The sequence below is a fragment of the Ostrea edulis genome, chromosome 9 (assembly GCF_947568905.1).
Source record: "Ostrea edulis chromosome 9, xbOstEdul1.1, whole genome shotgun sequence".
In the NCBI taxonomy this organism is placed as follows: domain Eukaryota; kingdom Metazoa; phylum Mollusca; class Bivalvia; order Ostreida; family Ostreidae; genus Ostrea; species Ostrea edulis.
Genome location: NC_079172.1, coordinates 66,193,412 through 66,209,932, shown reverse-complemented (window position 1 = coordinate 66,209,932; position 16,521 = coordinate 66,193,412). Strand labels below are relative to the sequence as shown.

Here is a 16,521-nt window from a genome sequence, read left to right as displayed (position 1 = left end):
TTTTACCGATCGTTTTTTATCAGTGGTCAAATCGTTCGCATCATGACATTGGCCGTGTCCAACTCAAAACGTAAAGAAGGGCAATGATTGATTACTTTTATTCACGAAAGGTAACTTTAGAAGTGGGAGTCGTGGTTCTTTCTGATGAAACCTTGCAAACCGAGGTGCCGTGTTCTGGTAGGCGTTGACACAAGGAAACCACCAACTCTTAGCACCCTGAGCGCCACGCACATGTCTAAAATTAAGGCACTTCATTTGCAGCTGGTGACACCTCAATACGAGTGGAAAAACTTCAAAGGGACATAAAAACCGATTCAAATCATTCGGGGTGTTTTAATCATTTTGCAAATAACATGAAACAAGTTTGCAGATATATTCTCACAACACCCTTGCGTTAATCAATATATTTTTTTTAATTTTCATACTTCATATTCTGACGTTTCATTAATACAATTGTTGATTTTTTACATCGCTTATCTAGAGCATAACAGGAAACAAATTTGTTCGTTAATAATAATATTTGGTACAGTCACGAACATTGGACTTTTTAGATGAAATTACATAAATTACATAAAATACATATGATAAATGAAAAGATTCTTCGAATCATTCAAACACTCATTATGACATCTCATAAACACTACAAATATCTACTCAATCATTGGAATCTTCGGAAGTGTAATTGATCTCCATCTGTTGAACGTTTTAGCTGGTATTACTTAAGGATTCACATTGTACAATGAAGATCCCGTAGGAATCCCGGTTCGAATAGGTCCAGAGTACCTTGCCAGCCGTAAGAGGCGATGGAATGGGGTGTTTCTTCGAATGAGATCACAAAAAGAGACTTCATGGAATATAAATACAGGTTAGCTAATAAAGGAGCTTGATTCGTGTCCATGGGTATTCAAACAGACCGTTGGAAGACCTGATTACCATTCAAGTATGTTAGATGGATATTCATTGGTTGGTTTGTTGCATATTGTTTAATGTCCTACTCGCGAATTTAAAGACTTTGCGCAGGGAGCGATCTTTATCAAGCCATACCTCCTGTGACAGGGGGCCTCGATTTTTGCGGTCTCATCCGAAGGAACACCCTGTTTAGAATTAAAACAAGAAATGGATATTAAGGACCTACTGTAACTCGGATCCCCACGGTATCGTTGCATTATGTGATTGTTACTAAACTTTAATGCTTAATTAATGAGAGTTTAAATATTTAATAGCACATTAGATAATTCGAGTTTAATAAAGATTTCACGTAACAGTATCTAATGAATCCATTTATGTATGCCACATTAAGGATTTAAAAACTCATAAGGGTTAATGTCACATTAAACTTTCATACAGTCGGGTTCACGTCATAAACTGTATATATTGTAGGTCGAGAATATATTTTTTAACCAAAAAGAAAGCCTATGTTGATTTTGCTACATTTACGCATAGAGTTTTGTGAAACAGAAACGCGAGAGACAAATTCACAGCATCCATTAGAAACTGCAGTGGAAAAGACAAAAGCTATTGGAACTAGTTTTGCAAAATGTTATCTAAAGAATATTCACCATTAGCATTTTATTTTCTAGACCAGGTTGTTTTTGCAAAGCTAAACACATAGATACGAACAAGCCCAGGAAGCTATGCATGGAGTTATAAGAAGAATTAGACCATTTAATTAACCAGTTAAGATATTAATGGAGTTATAAGACAAATCAGACAATTCAATTTACCAGTTAAGGACGAACTTGGCCTGTTTGACAAAGCCATTTTACCAGCTTTGATTTGCTGATGTGAGATTCGGGGATATGAAAACCTACCAAACTATACCCCAAATAGAATGAAATTTTTTGAAATTATGTCAACCAGTAATGTTTTTTTAAAACTGTATAGCTATTCTAAAGATACATGTATATGTATTAGTTTATTCTACTTAACACAAGTATTCACATTTTTGTACATATTATTTGCATAAATTTCACTATGATATTGTTTATTTGCATATTTACATGTCTATTAGCATATATATATGCATTCCTCTGACGTCACTTATATTAATGCAGGATATTTCTGTATCATACTTCATGTACCAATCCCATTGAGGTTTGACTGAATAAATTGAGTGGATGAATAATATGCTAAGCTCGCGTGTATGTTCAGGTCGCTTATGAAATGTTTTTAAATAGTAGAATAATTGATTGAATTGGAAGGTGTCAATTATATGATTTGTACTATAATTGCACATCTCAAAATTTTAAGATATCGGAAATTCCTCGTTTGTTTGAAATCGAGTGTAATTATTATTCTATTCCTGTTTAAATTTTCGTTTCTCGATAGTGTTTCCATACGTAGTCGTACTGATTTATTTCTTTACCTGTTTTTAGGGGGGGGGGGTCCAATGTGTTTGAAAACAGTGATTACTAATATATATGTATATGCAAATTACTAGTAACTTAATTATTCAGAAGCACAGGGAAAACGTTTATTTAATGTCATGATTTAGATTTTCCCTGAAACTTAATGTTATTCTCAAGAGTATTATTGACACCAGTAAGTGGCGGATCCTGAAATTCTCAAAGAGTACCGAAGGTTGAATATTCTGGAATGGTCTGGAGGAGAGAGAGAGAGAGAGAGAGAGAGAGAGAGAGAGAGAGAGAGAGAGAGAGATTTTCAAAAAATGGAGGCTATCATACGTTCTGAGAATTCATTATTACGAAGTAAATCCTTTTTCATCTCTAGAATGAAATAACTGGCAAATGAGTAAAAAGAATATTCATAAATAAGTTTTATATAATATAACAAAATGCAATTATAAAGTTATTTCATATATACTAATATTTACTTGGATAGAACATGAATTGTGTCTCAAAAGTTGGATGAACTAATTGTTTGTCATATCTTTTAATTATGTGCAAGGTGAAGATAACGAACAGTGATCAATATCATAACTATTGAATTCCATCCGAGAGAGGGTGGGGTTCTGAAACCTATTGAATCCCTCTGAGGAAGGGTGGGATTCTGACACCTATTGAATTCCCTCCGACGGAGTGTGGGATTCTGACACCTTTTGAATTCTTTCCGACGTAGGGTGGGGTTCTGACATCTTTTGAATTCCCTTCGAGGGAGGGTGGGGTTCTAACACAATGGACGGACGTGTGTTAGTCCTAAGCATCGCAAGTCGGCAAAATTTGTACATAGGTTAAATATGTTAGTTAGGTCCTCGTTTAAAGATTTATTTTCAATTTACAAGTAAATTCTGAATACAATTAAGCAGTTTCTGGTGTTTGTCACGTCTCATTTTGTTTTAAACATGATAGTTTCTATCAAGTAATCTGTATGTAAACAAAAGCATGGCACGAGCCTTGTTTACATACCAAAGAATTGTAAATTCTGCAACTCTTTCGTATCTCGACAACTGACATTCAAATTTGACTATTGGAAATTCCTTAGTTAACCATTGTAAACATTTAAAAAGGGGGAAAATATTATCAAGCATTGTCCATGCCCTTTTGACTCCTCTATTTCATACACAGAAAGTGAAAACGAAATGATGAAAGGTGAAGATAACGACTGGTGATCAATCTCATAATTTCCATAAGGAATACAAAATAGAGTTGGGCAAACACGCACAGAGGTGGGATCAGGTGCTTAGAAGGAATAAGCATCCCCTGTTGACCGATCAAATCCACCGTGAATCCTATATCTTTATCAGGTAATAAGCGTAGTCCGTAGTCAAAATCAGTGTGCCAGAAACGGCTTAACAATCGATATGAAACAAATCAGACAGCATTTGTCCAGGGGTCCGTGTTTGCCCAACTATCTATTTTGTATTGCTTGTAGGAGTTATGAGATTGATCACTGCTCGTTATCTTCACCTTGCATTTGACTCAGTGATAGGTTGTATTGACAATCTAGATCATTATAACGACGATAGAATTTGTGAAATGCTGACTTCAAATGAGACTGTTGAAATCTGCATCATTAACTTGTTTGTCAGTAGCCCGCCTCGATTTAAAAACGTACCATACGCAGAGCAATCTCTTGCACATTGAAACAGTTAAGAGATATAAACACAGTATGTAGGTAATAATAATAAACTTTATATATATATATATATATATATATATATATATATATATATATATATATATATGGTTTGGTTTTTTTTTTGTGGTTTGTTTTGATGTTTTCTGCCACACTCAACAATTTTTCAGTTATATGGTGGCGCCCAGTTTTTGTTGGTGGAAGAAAGAACCCAGATACAATGTACCTGGGAAGAGACCACCGACCTTCCGAAAGGAAACTGGTAAACTTTCTCACTTGTGTATATATATATATATATATATATATATATATATATATATATGAGTCGTGAGTTTGCCATTAACATCTATTCTCAATAAAATATCTAAATATAAAAGTACGAAGCCAATGTGGGGGACTTTGTGGTGTCTTTTATTTCGAGTTCAATTGGGGATTCAAAGCCGTATGTGTCTAATTAGCCTGAAACGCATCTACTCACTTTTGTTTAGCCTGAAGCGCAGATGCCCATGTTCTCTTTTTGTTTTCATCACTTTCTTTGATCAAGTTGATAACTTCTTGTTTTTCTTTATTTTTCATCACTGTCTTAGATCCAGTTGATAAGTGCTTGATTCTTTTTATTTTCTCATCACTATCTTAGATCCAGTTGACATTTTAACTATTAGAGCACGGTTCCTTTCAGCTTGTTTTTCATATATCAGGCTAATCAAATATATAAACTTTCTTTTTCTTTTTATCTCTCGATGATTAGACGGAATATATTGTGGGTATATCATTTTTGCTTATTCATAGAGAACGACGTCAGAGAGATATTCATTAATACCGACAGGAAATACTCTCATATTATCCAGATAGCATTCTAAACAACAGGGATAACTTCATAGACGTTTGACATTGGTGGTAGTCATAATTATGTTGAACGTATTAAGAATCGAAAAGTTTGAGCAGTTTGTAGGATCGGTAAATTACCTGAGGTGGGGGTTCTTTCATTAATTATATCATAAATTTTACACGTAGCTAGGATGACGACAAATGATGGATATATCACTTTGATGTGCACTAAATGTTGATCACATGAATCCATATAAAGTATTTGTATCTGCTTTGTCATACATTTAGGATAATGACATTGCAGGAGTTAAATAAGATCGGAATCAGAATATTCGGGTCTTACAGTATAAGCGTTTATCACCTCGGAATAAGTGTCGTTTATGATGATGGAATCAGAATATTGGGGTCTTACAGTACAAGTGTTCAGCACCTCAGAATAAGTGTCGTTTATGATGATGATCTCGAACAGAACAGACGAAGAAATAAATTGAGAAACACTTTTATGAATAGCCTCCTTATTATGTCATCTGTCAAAAATTCCAACCACCCATTTCATATTATGTAGCAGTGTGTTTTAACTTGTATATATTATATGATACCATATTTTAATAAACATGAATAGTGCATATGGAAATAAAAGCACATTTTAAGATTTAAGTCAAATTCCCAGATCCACCCCTTTCTTTACTTAGTGTAATAGGTGAGTGAAAAGGTTCACAGGTCTTTCTATTTCAATGGCTATAGAACTGAGTTTTATTCAGTTAGAATCTCTCGAGTTTTTGATCAGGTTGGTTGTGGTTTTGATTTAAACAGTTTTGATATCTTTGTGCTGATTTGGCATTTTGAATTTGACAAAGACATTATTAGACCTTCAAATCCAGACCTGACAGTAAGTACTAATTTTATTAACATTTATCTTCTATATATATATATATATATATATATATATATATATATATATATATATATATAGCTAATATCACTGTTTCAGAGAAGAGTGAAAGTCTAAATATTATGAAGAACAGTAAATATCAGTTTAAAGTTATTTCATCTCAGTATATGCTTATATTATATCTATAGTTATTATAGTGTATATAGTACTGTAATGATGTATTTGTTATAATTAGATTAGAAGCATCCAGGCAGCATTTTGATGTTTGCATGCATTGGGCCTTGTCCCATAGATAGGTAATTAAAAGATATTACCTTTTATTATATTTAAAACATGTAATTTCATAGTGTTACATTATTTGTAATGCAACTGTAAATATTTGAGTAAAGTATATTTTACTATATTTGAATTAAGGGAGATAACTCTTAAGGTTGAAATGTACTCTTTTGATTGTAAATCGCTGTGATATTCATTGTTACTATTTTGTCTTTTAGGGTCATTTTTTTGTAATGGACATTTTGTAATCAACATTATGTAATCATCCTTATTCGTTTTACCATGCAATGAATGACTGCATTGTGACCCCTAAGCCAGGAGTTGGTTATTTATACATTACAAACCACCACCCCTGCAACAATTATACATATTGAAAAGTTATGACACTGACTATTGTATTGAGTTTCGTTCTATGCCATAGTATTCCGTATGGTTCACTGTTTGGACCTGCTGTGTTGGGTTCCAGTATCCCGGACGGTTCACTGTTTGGACTGCTTTGTTTGGGTTTCGGTGTGTTGGACGGTTCACTGTTTACATTGCTTTTACCAGAATAAAGTTTAAAAAATGCGAAACTTTTAAATCCGGAAACTGATTAACACTTTCTTAAAATGGAGCTTGGTAGGAATAGAATAGAATATTCGACAAATGCTGTATTCATTAAAATGAACTATTGGATGAGGAACAAAACGTTTAAATGAATCGCAGTTAGGTGCATTGCATTTGTGTTGTCTGGTAGGTATTCCCTGTAGAACAGTAAGCCCTATATTTTGATTGAAGTAACAAAAAAATCCTTACTGAAAGTTAGTATATATAGAACAACTCAACAATTGGTATGAATCACGTCAGAGAGAATTCGAGCTGATGACAGGTAATTTGTAACTTAGTTCATTATAACAAATTGATATGGATAGATATGTGTTTGAATGCAAAGTTTCAATATTTCCAAATTCAATAAAAATTTATATTGTACTGTAAAGATTTCCTTTCTATGTTAAAAGGTGAGTGTTTTATGGCAACAGCATACTTTTTTAATTGAGAGATGATTGGTGAATGTTGGTGCGTTTGTTGTTTACGTCCCATTGAAAACACGGACATTTAAACCTTTCATACGAAACAGGTGGAGGAAACGAATAATAATCATCCCTATAATTCAATTCAAAAGAGTACAACATTGAGAGCAGGACAAACACTAAACCCTGGACTCACCGGTGGTGGGATTAGGCGCCTAGGAGGAGTCAGTATCCCTATTGACCGGTCATACCCGCCGTAAGCTCTACATCTTGATCAGTATCAATGGTGTCAATTGTAGCACACTTTCGTACGATATTTATGCTGTATATTCTGTAGTATCTGATGATGGGTCACTTCAAATGAGAGGGAAGTTCAACCAGAAATCTCATCTAAGCACTTTTCCAAATCCAATTCCTTGTTTGTGAAGGTAAATGAATACCGGTAGAACGTTCGGAAACATTTTGTTGTTCAGAAAACCTATGATACTGCCTTAGTAATGTGATCTTTTATATTGTGCATAATAATGCGTTCTACGTTTAATTTGGTGCTGCTGTTGATTGGTTTATTTGTGATATCACATGCCCAGACAGAGATTCCTGGAGTCTGCTCAACGTATGTAAACATTTTATTGTATAATACTCCCTTCATGATGTTTTATATATTTTAACATTCTGTTTTGGAATTTTCCATTCATTGCTTTATGAAAACTTTTCCTCCGAACAGAAATGGTAAACCTCTACAATGTTGTCGTAATTACAAAAGACATGGTGATTCATGTGAAGGTAATTATCAAAATATTTGATATATTACTGAACTCGTTTTATTATCGTAATAGATGCATTATATAAGTAATGTCTTCTAACAGAATGTTGGCCAGGCACGTTTGGCATAGCTTGCAAGGAGAACTGTCCTGACGGGTTCTATGGACGTTTGTGTGCAGAAGTATGTGATTGTCCATCGTGTGACAAGGTCTCTGGGTGTAATTTTTCAACTCAGACTGGTAAGAAAAATATTTGTGTGCAATTTTAAGTCTTATTTCTCTGAAATCGCAAACTTTCTAGTCTCTCATTGATAATTTCATATTCCTAACCAATAGCTCTTACAAATCCACTTTTATCTTAAACCACGAAATTGTTTGTTTGGTGCTGATTTATTTCATTTTAATACATCCAGGATATCCCTTTGTTGATAGTGTGGTATGGTTTATATTCAACGAGTTGTGCGTTTTCTATCGCTGAGCCTTGATGAGGGGATAGAAAACACAACGAGTTGGATATAGATCATATTAAACCACAAACCATGGAAGATAATTTTTATCACATGTTAACACTCCTCCCTTGAATATTCATTTAAGTTGTTGTTTTGTCGTGAATTTTGTTTCAAGACAGTTTGTAAACAAACTACGTAATATTGACGTTTGTTTGTGACGTGATAAACAGCGTAGGAAAACATTGTGTAATAATTAAACATTATGAAATAGGTGATATCCACGGGATAAAGGAATAAACACGTGATAAATTTTCATGTTGAATCCATCTATTGAAAGATAAAAAGTGAGCGTATGCAACATTATTTCTTCTCCCATCCTTTTATATTGACTGCAGAAGAGACAAATCTAAACATTGATGTTATAGTGGAATGTTCATATATGTGTGAAGTGATATGGGGGGGGGGGGTGCAATAATAACAAACAGTGATCAATCCTATAGGGAATACGATGTTGAAATTTGGGGAAACGCGAACACTAAATCACCAGAGATAGGATAATGTACCTAGGAAGAGTAAGCATCCCCTTATGAATGGTCACACCCACCGTAAGCCCTTTCCATCTTTAACCAGAATTAAAATTGGTCACATAAACTTAATAAATTAAATATGTGATACGATCAGTTACATGGCCTTCCCATTACCTCTGCCTAGTGCGTTGACCCTTTAGCTCCATCTTGTGCATTCATCCAGGGTTTGATTCCCAGCAGAGGCATATACCAGTTTCGCTTACAAATAGAGTTACCGATGTCAGATAAATTTAATCAGAAACTCATTTATCTCTTATACTTATATTACCATGTAAAACATATACGGTACCAATTTTGATGCACCAGATGCGCATTTCGACAAATAATGTCTCTTCAGTGATGCTCAACCGAAATGTTTGAAATCCGAAATAACTATGAAGCAGAATTTATTCAAAAACTTCTACGTGAGAAGAAAAAATCTCTCGCTGTGACCTTCAATTCGACTTTTAGATATATCGATGACGTTTTATCTATTAACAATGATAGCTTTCATTCATATGTCGATTTGATATATCCCTGTGAGCTCGAAATAAAGGACACCACAGAGTCGTCCACTTCTGCTTCATACTTAGATATTTTATTGAAAGTAGACATTAACGGCAAACTAACAACTCAACTGTATGACAAACGGGATGATTTCAGCTTCTCCATCGTCAACTTCCCACATTTATGTAGCAATATTCCATTATCACCTGCATGTGGTGTTTATATATCTCAACTGATTCGATATGCAAAAGCTTGTTCTGGGTATAGTGAGTTTTTAAATCGAGGTAAGCTACTGACAAACAAGTTGATGGTACAGGGATTTCAACAGTCTCGATTGAAGTCAGCATTTCGCAAATTCTATGGTCGTTATAACGATCTAGTTCGTCAATACAACCTCGCATTGGGTCAAATGCTGTCTGACGTGTTTCATACCGATTGTTAAGCTGTTCTTGGCACACTGATTTTGACAGCGGATAACTCCGTTTACCTGATCAGGATATGGGGCTCATGTCGGGTGTGACCGGTCAACAGGGGATGCTTACTCCTCCTAGGCACCTGATCCCACCTCTGGTGTGTCCAGGGGTCCGTGTTTGCCCAACCATCTAATTTGTATTGCTTGTAGGAGTTATGAGATTGATCACTGTTCGTTATCTTCACCTTGCATCTAAATATAGCCAAAAACAGCGTGCCAAACAAGTGGAGCCAAATTCGTCCAAGGATAAGAGCTATGTATGAGGAAGATAATCCTTAATTTTGAAATGAATTTCTAAATTTTATAACAGCAATTAAATATACATCCGTATATAAGGATATTAATCTTATTGCAGACAATTCCAATAATGAGAGCGCTATCATTGGTTCATCATTGGCAGGAAGTCTTACTTTCATAATAGTTATCGTCATCTACTGAAAAAAGAGGTAAAATGGGAAAATTTCAATTGGTGTTGGATAAGAGCTTTGAGAGTCTTCAGAATCATTTAATGATTTGATAATTTTACGGTTTCTATAAAAGAAATTTCTCTCGTGTTTGCGGAAATATAAATGTTTCTAGAATTTTTGAATACATAATATGGCGATTCAAATGCCATGTGAAATGACTTGCATCGTTCTGGCTGTATATCTACCTAACTCAGTAAATGAGTATCGGGGTACTGGCACGTATATCTCGAGTTTAAATCCGCAAGCGTCTTTTTTGTTTTTTGTTGAAATAATTTTTTGAAACTCATGCCTTTTTTCTCCAAATTACTTTTTTACCCTTTTGACATATGTACTTATTGCCTATCATCATATATTTCAAGACTACAGCATTCCGTGCTGATTTGATAAACTTTTGCAAGGTATAATGAGGCAAATTGATGTTTTTTCTTCCGTTCCAATTGTCAGTTTATTTCCAATGGTTTTGATTAAGAATGTACTTTTCTTGTATTACAGCAGAAACAGAACATTAATGACTTCAGATTCATGATTCAAAAAGGTGATTCTAACTTATATTCCGTATCAAAGATGTTTAAAGTAAATGAATATTATAGGAGAAGTTTACATTTTTCTAGAAATGTACTAAACTATACACACATGTGGATTACAAGTCAGTAGGATACTATTGAATGGATTCCCTCAACTCAGTCCATCTTCCATTAACGAATCTAATAGTGGTGATCCAGAATCAACATTTCATGGCGAGAAAGGACTAAGACCATGTTTAGCTATATCAGCCCTGTGGTGTGTTAAAAAATAAAGCAGAATGAATTGAAATAAAATTGTTATCATTTGATAATATAATCTTTATACCATCGCGACGTGCCAAGATTTCCCCGCCAAAACGTCAGCTTGTGGAATTCTATACAAGACAAAACCGGTATCGGTCTGGTTTTCTGCAGAAATCTCCACTTTTTTCAAATTTAGTTATATAATTCATATAAAACACGACCTTCGATCCAGAAACTGACTGTAGTCTATCAAAATCTATCAATACAAATAAATTTTGCACGAACGATTTTTTGGATCGAAAGGTGTGCTGTTGATGAATATCAACTTGGAATTAAATCGAGAGCAATCCGGAATTATTTATTTTTGTGAGAGTTGTGGGTATTTTATTAATTATGTTGCTTTGAAAAATTAAAACAATATACTTATGTGGAGTCTACATCATTTCCATGCAGAATACATCCCTATGTGGTGTTTTTATCACAAGTTTGTGCAGGAATTCTAAAAGCTATAGAATTTTAATGCGTAAACAAACGAATCTGTTGTCCGACAAATCGGACCTTTAATGCTATAGAAAGTTTTTATTTAGACGACACCAACAGAATTACTAAGATCAAAATGAAAAGAATTTATAGAACATGCATTGATATAACTAAAACTATTGCCGACATATCGAAAGTATAACGTTAACTAGGGCAAGTAAATGTATGAAGGATTTTTGAGCGAGTGACGTCATAGACTTCGTAGCTTAGTGGTAGAGAGCCCGTCCTTCAATCGGGAGATCCGGGTTCAATTCCTACCCGTGTCACTATTTTTTTTTTAAATCATAATGTTACCTACATTTTTCTTGGCGTCATTGAAAAAATTATTTCTTTAAAGATGAAATTATACCTGAATACAAATAAAAATCAATAGGCCTATGCAATCACAGAACACCAAGAAAATATGCAAGGATTACAGATTACATTTTTTAAAATTCATTGAAAAAAAAACCCAAAATTCTTTTTCGGACTTGATTTTATTTCAAAGTATGAACCAGCAAAAGATAATGGAAAGGAAAGTTTTTCCAATGCATCTAATGTACAGAAGAAAAGTCAGAAAAAATGTGAATCCATTAGCTATTCGTCATTTCCTGCAGAGTAAGAACTTTCTTGTTGAAACCACCACATGATATATTGTGTAGCAAGTGTAGACATGTGTGTCAGTAAATTCACTTCCAACAAAATTGTCACAATCAATCTCGGCCACTTCCTGAGACAAAATCCCTACAGACAATTTCAATACCTCTCGACAGAACCAGGCCTGGGGTAATGGTAATAAATGACAGCCAGTTTCAATGTAATGGGGGTGTAATGGACCATTTTTGCATTACAAGTAATGGTAATGTAGTGCATAATGTACTGCACATTATTTTCCATTACATTTACACTACTTCAAATATTTGATGATATTTTGAAGATTTAGAATAATTCATTATATTAGTGATTGACTGAAGCATTTGAAACATTGATGACAATCAAATGCAATGAATAACTTAATAGATATGTTTCCTAACATTGCTGAATATTTTGTGTACTTATGTTAATGTATAATTAAAAATCATAATACAGAAATAATTTTTCTGCCATTTCTTTAATATCTGACAGTATGTTATGTAAATGTGTAATGTAAATTCACGCTCAAGTAATGTAATACATTATATTTCAAAATAGGAGTAATGGTAATGTGAAATTTTCTAGGTAATGTAAGGTGTTACATTGCTATGTAATTGACCTCAAGCCTAGATAGAACACCTTCTCATGCATATATGCCTTGGACCCCAACTTGTCATTTCCTCTTTTGCAAGATTTTCAGCATTTCTTCATAGAGATCATAATTCCAACTGCAAGGTGTCCAAGATGATGAATTCAGACCTGACCAGTGTTTTTGACAATTTGTTAACTTTTGACTCTGCACTTTTCATCAGGACAACCATTCTTGAACTCATTCAAAAAGTACATTATGACATTCATAATTCAACATGCAGATTTTCATTTGAATCATCAAATATGAATTCTTCCAATTAATAACCCCCCCCCCCCAAAAAAAAACCACTTAAAAAAACCTCCACAGGTATATTTCAAATGACATAGAACCATGGTATCAGGATGTCTCTGGAAGTGCCATGGATTAATAAGGTTTAAACTTCAGAGTCGACATGTTTCTTCCAAGAAATATAGTCTTGTTTGGATCCAGTTTTTCCAGTTCTGATATAACTGCCTGATACTGTACAATGTAGGTGTCAATCTGGTCCCCCTATTGTGGGAATCTGTTTCCACATAACTGCTGTATAATCTGGTACCTTGCTATTAGCAGGCACAACAATGATGTCCAACACTTATCTGCATGTGTCACTGATGCCACTATCATTGATGAATCTGATGGCAGTGATGAAAGCATTATTGAGGAGTAGGAATATGGATTCTTGTCAATCTAATTCATGTCACCCTTGCCATCAATTTTTGCTGGACATATTATATCATCCTGAAATTCAAATTACTCCAGTATTATATCATTATCAAAACTATATCAGAGATGAAAGGTGAAGATAACAAACAGTGATCAATCTCATAACTCCTACAAGCAATACAAAATGGAGAGTTGGGCAAAAACGGACACCTGTATTGTAATATTCATATAAAAGTTGTACTTTCATGCCCTCATGTATTTTCATTGATATAGAATTCAGAAAAATTACATTTATGTACTCGGTGGGAGATTGACATGTCTCCAACTAAACAATAGAGGACAGTTTAGCTACATGTACATTTCTGCATAAATAATTATATACACAAACATTTTATTTGAATTCGATTCCCCATCTAATAATTTTTGTTGTAGCTAATGTTGATATATTATCTTACTTCACAATTATCAGCAAATTCACAAAATATTTTTATCTTTCATACTCTTTCTTGTGGTAGATGTATGGAAAAATTTAATATTCAATAATATAAAGGAGATAAGCTAACAAAAAATTATATGCTTAAATCATGGTAGTACCCATGAAATTCAACATTCTCTGAGTGATTCTATATCTAATCCCAATGCAGGCATGTAAGTTGTAAGTGTAATTGTTGAAATTAAGTTTGACATGTTTACAATTTATCTTGAAATAAGGCATATTTAAATTAGAAAACCAAACTGTTCTTATGATTTTCCTGGCTTAATGGTGCTTTTAAGTATTTAAAAATTATTGAATGTAAAAATCATTCTGACTTTTCTAATCCATGTTTCCGCGTAAGGCCAATATATATATATATATATATATATATATATATATATATATATATATATATATGTTAATTGGTTTCCACTTTCCCGACCTACCCTAATTAAACATTTCTGTTGACCCTAACACATTTTTTTTCTATATTCTCACAGATTTTGCAAATGTCATCACTACAACAAGAATATATTTATTGACTTATGAAGTTATTTATTATGCACTAATACCAGACAGATTCCAAAACACAGAAACAGTTTTTGTTTACAGTAAATTGAAGAAATGTATCGATTCATCATATAACTTTTATTTGATTACTAAATAATCACTAAGTTAAGTTTAAACATAGTAGAATACTAGAATACTAAATCATTCGAAAATTATTCAACCTATAACCCCCCACAGGCCTACATGTTACCCCAGTGACCTATACCATTATGGAAATATACATCTATATACAATTATATGTCTCTTTAACCTATACAAATACTTTTTAGACCATACAATGATACATGGAAAGTTCAAAGAGTGTAAAGTGAGTCAAACATCATGTAAGAAAATTCAAATAGACCCGAGAAGGCCATGCACTCGGAATTGAAAATGGCATGATCGTGAAACAGCTGATTTTTCTGATCAGCTGATATACATACAATTTTAAATCTTAACAATATATAATTATAATAGATAAACAATTAATCTATGTTGACAACAGTTAACAGATTTGTTGTGGGATTTCCAACAGCCCAATGCGTGAATATTATGAGTTTATGTCAACACACCACAGGCGCACCATACTATTCGTTCCATGCGACTTGTTTATTATTTTTAAGAGCAATTGGTACACCTATTTGGTTATACAGTTTAACGAGTAGAGGTGAAGTATATTCATATTTCTAAAACTTACGTTGAAATGCGATGAGTACATCCTCTGCAACTTCCACGAACAGCGCAAACAGGCTAACGGCACGGCGTGTGAAAATGGCCGAATGAAGGATTGAAAAATATGGTGTGCCATTCGGGCTATAAGTAAAATAACCTTATTGCGTATTGGGAAAGAACATTTCTTTTTCAAGATCTTATTATATATTAAACCACTCATTGCATAATTATGTTTTACAATACGTTACCACTTCTAATAATATATAGCGACGTTGTATGACGCAATCTTAAAAAGTAGAGCACATTATAGGATTTATACTAGTAATGTAAACCTAAAAAGAGTGTTCTTTCACCAACTCTACATATAAAAACCAGTACATTATAGGAAAAGAACATGTTAGAGAATATTTCTAACAAAAAATTATTCACTTTGGACGTTAGGCCGAATTTTGATAAACATGGTCTTAGTCCTTTGAACCGTTAAAAACTCAAATGTGTTGTCAGCAAAATGATTTTACTGATAATTCAATAAATTCACAACATAATCGTCATGCTAATATGTCGACTCTAGACAGTGTGTACAGTCATCTGAACATGGAAGTCGGCCATTACGACAAAATAGATCTGCCATTCGACAATAGTCAGGAAACTGATGAGGACTTATTCTCTCCACACAGATCAAACAGTTGTTGCAATAATACAGACTCGGGGTGTTCATCGAGAAGCTACGAGAAGAGATCTTTATTGTCGGTAAAGAAGTACAGCGAGGCTCTAAACAACAATTCACAAACAACTGATATATTTGGAACTCAGGACACTCGAGAAACCGAAATATCTAAAATTGGTATGACGAAGAAAAGCGGAATTTAACCAGTAAAGGTGAAGGTAGAAGCAATACTCTTGGACGAATTGTCAAGAAAACTGCATAACTTTAAAACGAAACCTGAAGATATCGAATAATAATAATACTAAAGTACAAACGAACCTCATACAAATACTGAGATACAGAAGAACCTCATACAATCAAATACTGAGACACAGACCTACCTCATAAATTTGGGGTTATGAAAATCTACATATAATTCAACGTGTACATTCAAAATTTCTGAAAACTATTTTTAATTTGAAAACCTCAACTCCTAATTGTATGATATATGAAAAATCTGGGAGTTTTCCGATCTATATCAAGGTTTTTACAAGAATGGTTACATACTGGGCAAAGTTGTTATACTCAGAAAATAAAATTGTTAATATTCTTTAGGGATACTTTCGTACCCAGTATGATAAAGTTGGATATAAAAGCCCTTGGATTGACTGTGTTCCAAATTTTTCAGTCATGTGTGGACTTT

The 16,521-nt window shown here is 33.6% G+C and overlaps 2 long non-coding RNA genes across 2 annotated transcripts; one reads left to right on the top strand and one right to left on the bottom strand.

Moving 5' to 3' along the window:
• Positions 1-7,660: 7,660 nt before the first annotated feature.
• On the top strand, positions 7,661-11,081 carry LOC130050389 (uncharacterized). Its single transcript, XR_008798829.1, has 4 exons — positions 7,661-7,824; positions 7,908-8,042; positions 10,152-10,242; positions 10,756-11,081. It is a non-coding gene; the product is annotated as an uncharacterized LOC130050389 (long non-coding RNA).
• A 946-nt stretch (positions 11,082-12,027) lies between these two features.
• On the bottom strand, positions 12,028-15,639 carry LOC130050382 (uncharacterized). The gene is made up of 2 exons (XR_008798819.1): positions 15,198-15,639; positions 12,028-13,551 (listed from the first exon to the last, which is right to left on the bottom strand). It is a non-coding gene; the product is annotated as an uncharacterized LOC130050382 (long non-coding RNA).
• Positions 15,640-16,521: the final 882 nt, after the last annotated feature.